The following is an 8,358-nucleotide window of genomic DNA, read 5'->3' on the forward strand; positions in this document are numbered from 1 at the left end:
TCAGTAATCTCCTGTGGTTAGGGAGGAGGCATTATCCCCACCCTTGTATGCTACTCTGATACTCCCTTCCTACCTCCACATTTGCTATTGGGTAAAGGCAACCCTACTGCCTCCTGAGTCCAAATCTGATCTTGGATTTGAGTAGTTTCTGGGGGCTAGCAGGAAGTAACCTCCACAGGCACTGATCTGGATTTTTTCTCCACTTCCTGTGATCCAGCATCCCAGTTGTTCAGCTTCACAAATAGCATCCTTCATTCCACAAATTCTACAGTGTTTATGGTGCAATGGAAGGATCACTTCTATGTGGAATTCAGTAACGTTTGGCAGCTTACCTGCTTGCTCCAGTGTCTTTCTCCACCCCCAGATCCCACTGGTCTCAACCATTGAATGTCTCTGTAATTCTGTCTCATGGATTCACCTCTGTGCCTAGTTCTGAGTCCCTAACCAGGACGGTGCACTTTGATGTCTGCACTTAGGGTTCACGGATCCTAACTCAGTCACTGTCCTCTGAGTGGTTCTCTCGCTTGTGTTTTCCATAGTGTTCCAAACAAGGAGGACCTCTCTTGTGATTACCTCACTCACTAGGTTCCATCTCCCAGTATGAGGCAGGTGAGGAATGGTGAGCATCATATCATGGCGGCTAGGTTGCTAACTCCACATTTTGCATAACTCCTATGTTGGAGGCAGAAGGCTGACATTGAATCAAGAAAAAAATTCTTTCTCAGAATAATTTTCAATCCCCTATTCTCCAATGAAACAAATGTTTGAATAGCCAGTAAAAGTTTCTTAGAGCTGTAAGCATGTAGCGCCAATGGACATAATACATTTTGCATTGATCTTAGAATATTGTTTACTTAAAAAGTAGGAAGCAGCAGTTTGGTGCCCAGTGGATGAAAAAGTTATATCAGTGTCACATACCCTCCCCTATGACTTCAAAATTCTGTCTGATGTTTTCTCTAAATCAATGTTAATAAGCCCTAACTGAGGAATGAAAAGATCCCCAGAGGAAACTCTTACCTTTTAAAAATTTGTAAAGCATAGAAAACCTTTCTCTTCCCTTTATAAATATAATTCACACCCAGGATCTCCAGTACATTTTATCTATGATAAAATGATATAAAAAAAAGCAAGACAGTGATTCACATGGAATTTACAATAGTGGTTGCATCTGATACTACATGGTAGTAAAACCAGAGATATGATCAAGAGTAGAACACATGTTTAGGTGTAAGTTATTGTTAAAGTTCTAACTTTCCTTTTTTATTTAAATTTATTTGTACATTTTAGATATACATAATAATCATATTCATCATAGGAAATTTGTACCTGTACATGATACATTTTGATGCCTCTTTTTATCTAATCCCTTCTTCTCCCTTCAATCCTTCTTTCTCTCCTTATTTACAAAGCTTTGTTTTCATTTTATCATTTTTAACGTTTTTTTCTTTTCCCTTGCTTCTTTTCCCACTTCCCCCAATCTACTTCCTCTTTCTTTTTAAACAATTTCTACACATTAATAATAATATTAAATATTCACATTTAATAATACCTATTGTATATTGTGGTCCTTATTTACTCTTTCAGTTTCTAACACCAGGGAGGCAATATGATGTTTACACTTGTGAGTTGAATTTATTTCATTTAAGAGTATGGTCTAAAGTTATATTTAGCTATAAATATTTCAAATTTATTCTTCTTTAGGTCGGAGTAGTACTCCATTGTATATAAGAAAACTATATATTTTTTATCCTTCCCTCAGCTGATGGGCATTCAGGTTATTTCCAAGATCTAGCTATTACAAAATGTGTTGCTATAAACATGAGGGTGCATATATTGCTGTAATATGATTTTTTATTTCTTCTGGGAAGATACCCAAAAGGCGAATAGCTGGGTCAAAGGGGACTTCCACTCCTAGGTTTTTGAGGAATCTCCCACTGATTTCCACAGTGGATGCACTAGTCTACACTCCAACCAACAACGGAGAGGAGTTCTTTTTTCTCTACAGCCTTTCCAGCATTTGTTATTGGTTAATTTCTTGATAATAGCCATTCTTTTTGGAGTGAGACAGAATCTCAATGTTCTCTTATTTTGCATCTTTCCAATGAACAATGATGTTGAACATTTTTGCATGTATTTATTTGCCATTATTATTTCTTCATCTGAGAGGTGTGTATTTATATCAGATGCTCATTTTGGGATTGGGTCTTTAAATTTGGTGGTTTTATTTTTTCAATTCTCAATATGTTCTAGATATAAGTCCTTTGTCTGAAGGACAGCTGTGTAAAATTTTTCACACTCTGTGGGTTGTCTTTTCACACTGTTGGGGCTTTCTTTTGCTGTGCAAAACCTTTTTAATAGGATGAGATCCCAGTTATTGATTCTTTGTGTTATTTCTCATGTGGTGGGCACTTTGTTCATGAAATCTTTTCCTAATCCTATATCTTCAAGAGTTCTTCCTATTCTGTCTTCTGGCAGACTTAATGTTTCTGTTCTAACATTTAGATCTTTGATCAATTTTGATTTTAATTTAGTGCATGGTGATAGACACGGGTCTAGTTTTAGTCTCTTGCATGTGGAATGCCACTTTTCCCAGCACCATTTATTAACAGTTTTTGTCTCTTCCAGTGAATGTGTTTGGCTCCTTTGTCAAAGATAAAGTGGCTGAGTGTGTTTGAAGTTGTTTCTGCATCTTCTAGTCCATTGCATTGAACTTTAGGTCTGTTTTAACTTTTTCTTTTTTGGACAGTTCCATACTGATTTTATCATAGTAGCTTTGTAGTATAATTTTAAGTCAGGAATCATAATGCCCTCTGCCTTGTATTTACTGCCAAGAATTGTTTTTGCTATTATAGGTCTTTTCCCACTCCAAATGAATTTTAAGCATGTTCTCTCTAGTTCTGCGAGGTATGGTAATATTTTGATTGGGGTTGCATTAAATCTATATAACAATTTTTGGATGTATGACCATTTTCATTATGGTGGTTCTTCTTACCCATGAAAAAGGCATATCTTTCCATTTTCTGATATCCTCTTTGATCTTTGTCAGAGTACTGTAACTTTCAATGTATAGATCTTTTACTTTTTTGTTAGATTGATTCTTAAATATTTCTTTTTAAAGATACTATTGTAAAGACTGTGATTTCCCTATTTTCCCTCTCAAAGAGTTTGTTCTTTGTTTACAGGAATGTTATTAATTTTTGATTGCTTATTTTGTATCCAGCTACACTATGAAATAGGTTATTAAATCTACAAGTCTTTTGGTGGAGTTTTTGGGGTCTTCTATGTGGAGTATCTTGTCATCTGCAAATAATGATACTTTAATTTCTTCCTTTCCTATCTTTATTCTTTTTATTTCTTTCTCTTTTCTAATTGCTCTGAGTAATGTTTCCAGAACTATATTGAACAGAAGTGGAGATAGTGGACATCCCTGCCTTGTTCCTGAATTTAGAGTGAAAGATTTCAGTTTTTGTCCATTTAGAATAATGTTGGCTATTGGTTTGTCATAGATGACTTTTATCAGATTGAGGTAATGACCATCTATTCCAATTTTCTGTAGGTTTTCTTTCATCAGTGGGATTTTCTTCATCTATTGAGATGATCAAATGATTTTTTGTCTTTACCTCTGTACTTTAGTAAAATGGAAAACGCTTTCATTTTAATATGGTGTATTACATCTTCATATAGTGTATTATGTTTATTGATTTGTGTATGTTGAACCAACCCTACATCTCTGGGATAAATCTTACTTGGTAATGGTGTATAAACTTTTTGATGATTTACTACATTCTGCTTGCCAGTGTCTCACTGAAAATTTTCACATCTATGTTCAGTAGTGAGACTGGTCTGTAGTTTTCTTTTTTGGTTGTTTCCTTCTCTGATTTTGGTATCAGGTTAATACTTGCTTCCAGGAATGATTTTAAAAGTTAGCTTGCCTTGCCATTTCATTAAAGAGTGTCAGCTTCAGTAACGTTAGATCTGTAAATGTTTTGTAGAATTCCGTAGTGAATTCTCTTTGCTGTAAGTTTTTAATTACATTTTCAATTTCACTGATTGATATCAGTTCATTCATAATTTTTGTATCTTCTTGATTCAGAATTAGCCAGTCATATATGTCTAGGAATCTGTCCATTTCTTCTGAATTTTCCATCTTATTAGAGTACAGGTTCTTGAAGTAGGTATGGATGATCTTATGAATTTCTGCATGATTTATAATGATTTCACCCTTTTTGTCCCTAATTGCTTAAAGTTGAGTCTTTTCTTTCCTCTTTTTCATAGCGTTGGCTAGGGAGTTATCAAATTTATTTAATGGTTCAAAGAACTAACTCTTTGATATATTGATTCTTTGCATTGTTTTCTTAGTCTTAATTGCACTAATTTCTTCTTTTACCTTTATAATTTCCTCTCTTGTATGAGCTTTGGGTTTGATTTGTTCTTCTCTTTCTAGAAGTTTGAGTTTTAGCATAAAGTTGTTCATTTAAGCTCATCTGTTTTCTTGATGTGAGAATTCACTGCTGTCAATTTCCCTTGTAGAACTGCTTTCATTGCATCCCATAATTTCTGGTATGTTGTATCATCATTATCATTTAGTTGTAATACTCTTTAATTTCTTCTTTAATTTCTCCTATGACCCATTGGTTGTTTAGGAGGGGGTTGTTTAATTTCCATGTTTTATGTAGTTTTTGAGTTTTCTTTTGCCATTGACTTCCAATTTCATTGCACTATGGTCAGATAATATGCACAGGAGGGACAGGGGTATAGCTCAGCAGCACAGCACCTTGCTTGGCAAGCACAATGTCCTAAATTCAATTCCCAGTACAAAAAAAATGCACCAGACAATTTCAATTCCTCTGCATTAACTTAAGCAGGTTCTGTGGGCTGATATGTGTTCTACTTTGGAGAATGTCCCATGTGTATCTGAAAACAATGTGTATTCTGATGTTGTGGTGTTGAACACTCTGTAGACATCTACTAAATCCATTTGTTCAAAGGTTTGGTTTAATTCTAATATTTCTCTGTTGATTTTTTTGTCTAGTTGATCTATCTAATTGTGAGAGTGGGGTATTAAGGTCCTCCATTATAATTGCATTAGTGCTTATCTGATTTTTTGTGTCTGTTGATATTTGTTTTATGGATTTGTGTGGCCTGGTATTTGCTTCATATACATTTATGATTGCTATCTCTTCTTGGAGTCTTCCTGTAACAACTATGTAATGACCTTCTTTCTCTCCTTTGAAGATTCTAAGTTTCAAGCTTTTGTTTTGAGTGGAAAGTTTTAAGTATCTGTTATTAATGTTAAAAAGAATTAAATCAAAGATGGGCACATATGTAACAATGATAGAGGTGTATCTTTAAAAAAGATTATTTTAACTAACTTCTGTATATGTAAGGACCAATTTAGAAACACTAAATAAGCACAAATAAGCTCATAGCAAGGATAACTATTTGAGAGCAACAGATTTTGAATTTCCTTATCATCTACACTGAGATTCTGGTCATAAGCAGTTCATGTGGAAGATGAGTCTTCCTTACCCTCACAACAATATAAAGATCTTTCAAATGGAAGAAGTGGGTAGTGAGTGGACAAGCATGCAAAACTGATCAAACAATATAAGCACTAACTGTTCCTTTAAATGAACTAATAGAAATTAGTAGTACAATTATCTTAGCTATCTTGTGTACATATATGTATCTTTTCCCCTCTTCCTTCTTTTCTCTTTTCCCCCACCCCAGTTGTTCTTTCCTTTTCAGCAGTTTCTTTCCCTTTCACTATATTGTGCCTTTTGGATCTTATTTACTCTTTCAGTTTCTTACACTAAGGAGACAATACAATGTTTATACATGTGAGTCTGGTTCATTTCACTTATGAGTATGCTGTCTAGTTGCATTCATTTACCTATAAAAGCCTTGAGTTTATCTTTCTTTATAGCTGAGTAGTATGCCATTGTATAAAAATAACACTTTTTTTTTATACATTTCTAGGTTGATGGACATTTGGATTGTTTCCAAGATTTAGCTATTGCAAATTGTCCTGCTATAACCATGGGTACACATATGTTGCTGTAGTGTGATGTTTTCATTTCTTCTTGGAAAATACCCAGAAGGGGACTCGCTGGCTTGAATGGGACCTCTACTCCTAGTTTTTGGGGTATCTTCACACTTATTTCCACAGTGGTTGCACCAATCTACACTCCTCCCAACAATAGAGAAGTGTTCCTTTTCCCCCACAGCCTCACTAGCATTTGTTATTGGTTGATTTCTTGATGATAGCCATTCTTTCCGGAGTGAGAGGGAATCTCAGTGTTGTTTTAACTTGCATTTCTCAAATTACCAATGATGATGAACATTTTTTCATAAACTTATTTGTATTTCTTCATGTGAGAAATGTGTGTTCATCTCAGATGCCCATTTTTGGATTGGGTCTTTCAATTTTGGTGGCCTGATTTTTTAAAATTCTTTATACATTTTAGATAGAAGTCCTTCATCTGAGGGACAGTTGGCTAAAGTTTTTCCCAATTCGGGGTGTTTGGCTTCACTCTGTTGGTGAATTCTTTTGATGTATAAAAACTTTTCAATAAGATGAGATCTCATTTGTTGATTCTTTGAAGTATTTCCTGTGCAGTTTGATTTTTGCTCATGAACTCTCTGCCTACCCCTATGTCTTCAAGATTTCTATCTACTTTCTCTTCCAGTAGATTTAATGTTTCTGTTTTAATATTTAGATCTTTGATCCATTTTTACTTTAGTTTAGTGCATGGTGATAGACATGGCTCTAGTTTTAGTTTTCAGTATGTGGAAAGCCAGTTTTTCCACCACCACTTATTAAAAGGCTATCTTTCTTCCACTGAACATGTTTGGCCCCTTTGTCAAAGATAAGTTGGCTAACTGTGTTTGTAGTTGTGTCTGCATCTTCTATTGTGTTCCATTGATCCTTAAGTCTGTTTTTTTGCCAGTACCATGCTGATTTTATCACAGTACCTTGTACTATAATTTTAATTCTTACACAGTTGAGATATGAAAGTCCTGCATGAATAAACTATCCAACCAAACCCTTTGGTATTGGGAATATCAAAATAATGTAGGCAAAACAGACGGATTAGCCCTTCCTTTGTCTCATAACTGGCTATGTGAAAAGCATATCTGTGAGCCTTGATCTTATCTGTATAAAATACAGATGGTGGCTGGAGGACTGATGAAGTTCTGACCCAATCAGGAGCTGACTATGTGACCTTGGGCACATCTCTTTGGTTCTCTGGTTCTCTGTTTCCTTATATGTAGTAATACAAAGGGATAAGATGAAAGCCATACTTTCTTTTGATCTCCAATAATATATAACTCTAACTTTTATACGGACTTCTTTGGCTCTTAAGTGCACTAGATGTAGATAATATCTTTTGGTCAATAACTATTAATGTAAATGCAATTTTTATTTTTTCCTAAAAAATTTACAGGCAAATTTGGTTTAGAAAGGGTCACTAAATGACAAATCTATAATCTGTCATTCATATGGCCAGAAAGAGCTGAGATATCAATATTTGATCATGAATATCCAGCTGGATTCTTCCACAAAGCTAAATACACTCAATTTTTGTTATTTTTCTGAGTATTACTGGCTTGGCTGTCCCTGCTTGAGAACAGTTTCTAAGGTCATGAATATCAGACAGCCTTCTTCTAATCCAACCTCAAAATAGAGAAGTGGATCTATTTATTTTCTTAGGAGCATGTATATAGTTTTTGGAACCCTGCCTATTCTATTTATTTGCCTGTGAAACACCATAGCAATTCAGAGGTAGGGAGAATAAAACATGGCTAGCATAGGTCTTGTGAGCTCACAATCTTGTGATAGAGGAAGTAGGGGATTCATTAGCAGAGCAGTGTGCAGAGAAGAAAAAGAGAAGTCATAGTGCACAGTTAAGACAATTATGGACATGTGGCCTGCTGTCTTGAACACATGAGACACAGAATGAGTGCGATAGAAAGAGGATAAAGGCACAGATTATAGATTTAAGCAAACATAAGTGTGAGTCCTGGTTGCATGCCTTATAAGCTGTATGATCTTTCTCATTTGTAGCAGATGAGATGGCAATAATAGGACCCATCTCATAGGGGTATTGTGAGGTCTCCATAAAAGAGTACATGCAAAAGTACATGACCTCATGCTGACACACAGTGAGTACTTAATAAAGAGTAGTTAGTGTTCTTTTTTTTTTTTTTTTTTGGTACCGACTCTCACTATGCAGTTTAGGCTGGTCTTGAACTCACTTTGTAGCCAAGACTGGCCTCAGGACCTTGAGCTTGCCAGGCAGGCACTTATGCCCTTGAGCTATACCCCTGGCCCCAGTACTCTAATTAATTAACAAT

This window comes from Chinchilla lanigera, unplaced genomic scaffold (genome assembly GCF_000276665.1).
Source record: "Chinchilla lanigera isolate Chin_1 unplaced genomic scaffold, ChiLan1.0 scaffold00089, whole genome shotgun sequence".
Classification (NCBI taxonomy): Eukaryota; Metazoa; Chordata; class Mammalia; order Rodentia; family Chinchillidae; genus Chinchilla; species Chinchilla lanigera.